Source organism: Apium graveolens, chromosome 6 (assembly GCF_009905375.1).
Source record: "Apium graveolens cultivar Ventura chromosome 6, ASM990537v1, whole genome shotgun sequence".
Taxonomy (NCBI): domain Eukaryota; kingdom Viridiplantae; phylum Streptophyta; class Magnoliopsida; order Apiales; family Apiaceae; genus Apium; species Apium graveolens.
Window position 1 is genome coordinate 264,825,331 of NC_133652.1, and position 3,075 is coordinate 264,828,405.

General features: G+C 39.7%; 1 non-coding gene across 1 annotated transcript; it reads left to right on the plus strand.

Annotated features, from left to right (window-relative positions):
- Positions 1 to 320: 320 nt before the first annotated feature.
- On the plus strand, positions 321 to 427 carry LOC141669210 (small nucleolar RNA R71). Its single transcript, XR_012553501.1, has one exon. It is a non-coding gene; the product is annotated as a small nucleolar RNA R71 (small nucleolar RNA).
- The last annotated feature ends 2,648 nt before the right edge of the window (positions 428 to 3,075 follow it).

A 3,075-nucleotide genomic window follows, 5' to 3' on the forward strand; every position in this document is an offset into this window, starting at 1 on the left:
CATGAGAACCTGCACAAAGCTCACAGACCATAGCTATTTGATTAACTCCATATGTAGCTAGAGAATCAACCTTCATCGACAGCGCTTGGAGCTGTGCTGCAATAGCGGTGGCTGCATCGACTTCCAGAATACCTGCTACCTTCCCAGGCATCATCCTCTGAGTTGGGTTTTGGTGCTCATTTGCAGCCATAGTCTCGATAAGATTATAAGCCTCAGTATAGCTTTTGGCCCACAAGGCGCCTCCAGCTGCTGCATCGAGCATGGGCCGAGATTGGGCCCCCAAACCATTATAGAAACCAGTGATCACCATCGAATTGGGCATTCCATGATGTGGACACTTTCTCAACATTTCCTTGTAGCGTTCCCAAGCTTCGCACATAGATTCTGTAGGTTGCTGCGCAAATTGAGTAAGAGCATTCCTCATAGCAACAGTTTTTACCATTGGATAAAACTTCACCAGAAACTTTTGCGCAAGATCTTGCCAAGTAGTGATGGACCCAGCTGGCTCAGAATGTAACCAGTCCTTAGCTTTGTCCCTCAGTGAGAATGGGAAAAGCCTCAGCTTGATAGCCTCATCAGTCACGCCATTATACTTGAAAGTGCTGCAGATCTCGAAAAAATTCCTTATGTGCATGTTGGGGTCTTCAGTCGCAGCACCTCCAAAAAAAACAGAATTCTGCACCATCTGAATAGTGCCCGGCTTGATCTCAAAGGTGTTAGCTTGAATAGCCGGATGAAGAATGCTTGACTGAATGTCATCAATTTTAGGCCGAGAAAAGTCTATAAGAGCTGGATCGGCCTGAACAATACGATCACCCATGATTACTGGTTCTTTCTGCTCACTTCCTGAATCCGAATTTTCAAAATCTATCTTCTCCGGAATATCAAGAACATCGTCTGTCTCCTCAGCTGTATCTAAATTCCTCTTGCGAGTACGAGAACGAGTTTGCATAAACGCTTGCTAAAGTACCTGAAACACAACCAGAAACAATAAGTAACAATTACGTCCTAATCACTGAGTCCTAACGACCAATGATGGTAAGTACATAAACTAAACAAATACGCCGAGTCCCCGGCAGCGGCGCCAAAAACTTGTTAGGGCGAAAACACGCGCTAATATTCACGCAAGTGTACGCATTCGCAAGTAATATAGAATACTTTCTAGTTCGTTCCCACAGAGACTCAGACTAATTATTGTTCAATTAAACTCACTCACCAATGTATGATTAATTCTCAATGTTAAGACACTAACACTTAGAATTGTTAACTAAATATTAACTACAATTAACTACTTAATTAATCGCTTAATTAACACTTCAAATTAACAATATTAAAACATTCATGAGATCACAACTTCATTACTAATTCCTTCAATAGTTATTGTTATTACCCTTACCATGCAACAGTGATGATATTAATCGAATAACACGAAACTGATAAAAGCCAACTTTCATTGAACTAATACCATTCTACCAAGCATCCACAATTGAGATAGAAGTTGAATATGCATCAATTATGTTGAGTCCCTATATGTCTACAGAAATTGACAACATAACGATTTAAGCACAAGTTATTCCTTTTGATTACACATGGCGAATAAAACGGTTAGAGTTACCCATAAATCATGTGCATCATACATGATCCTATGCTAGCATGGCAAGTTCTAAACCTCGAGATCCATTGTCGCTTCACAAGAGATTAACACCCTATCTTATATGTTCGCGACGCACATAAGACGAATACGCACAACCAATACTAGATATCATACAATCATCACACACTAAGGTATCAAACAATTAACTAAAGAATTCCATAGTAAATCTGTTACGACCCCATGATAACGATTAGCCCATGATAGCACTTATCGTCATCATGGGTTCATATGAAAACATGATAAACAAACACAAGAGAATAATAACTAAACTAATTATATTAAACTAGAGTACGTCACAAGAGTAATTAGGTTCAAAACAAAGAAAACTAGCATCCACGTTACAATAAAATAAAGAATCACAAGAAAATATGCTTCCTCTTCGTTGCGGTGTGCTAAAACGGTCTTCTTCCTTTTCTCATTCGCTCCTTGCTTAATACAACGATCCAACCTTGTGAAAACGTCTCTAAATCTACTTATATAATAGTCCCATAAAACTCAGATTACATAGAAGTTGGAATCCAAACAGAAGTAGAAGTCTAAAATAATTTATCAAAATTCCCGACCCTGCGCGGCCGCTCAGCATAGCTGAGCGGGCGCTCAGCTTTCTGCGTGGCCGCACAGCATAGCTGAGCGGGCGCTCAGGACCCTACTGGAAAATTCCTGAGTTTGCTTCGTTTCTTCGCTGCAATCTGCCCCGTTCTTTCCTCTCACAATGCTGAACACATGCCCAGGCTTATTCTTGATGATTACTCCTCTGAAATGCAACTAATACCCTGAAATGCACAAACACAAGAAAAACACATCAAATACACAAAATACTTGATTTCAAGACACCAATTTAAGCTATTTTAAGACGTTCTAAGTGGTATAAAATGCCACTTATCATCCTTCGGTGTTGAAAAAGTACAGCCTTCTGGTAAATGTAAGGCCTTGCGAATTGTACCAGGAGTTACCACATGTTCAGAATCATCCACTTCAAAAACAATACTGGGAGTACCAGTTGTACCACCATTATCAAAATGCCCAATCCGCCAAAACGTCAGAACTTGTTGGCTTGAAAAGACTGAAGGTTGGGTCAATGCATACCCAATTTCACTGTGTGCAAGAAGATTTTTCATAAAATGCAACTCAGACGGAGCTTCATTATGATCGAGAATTGCAGCATAGTTATTCGGAACGAACTTAGCTCCATCAATGATCAAATCCTTAGGTGCCATGAGAAAAATCAAAAATTAAGAGTGCATGTTAGGTGTTTGATAAAATGTCTGTATGAAAAACCAACGTCAGGAGATGAGAGAGAGTAAAAGCAAAGAAAGAGGGATAAGGTGTAAAAGTAAATAAAAGATTGTATAATCTTCTCTCTCTCCTACTTATACTTGGTAAAAAAAATATAACTGTTGGACACCTGTCAGACATGCAGC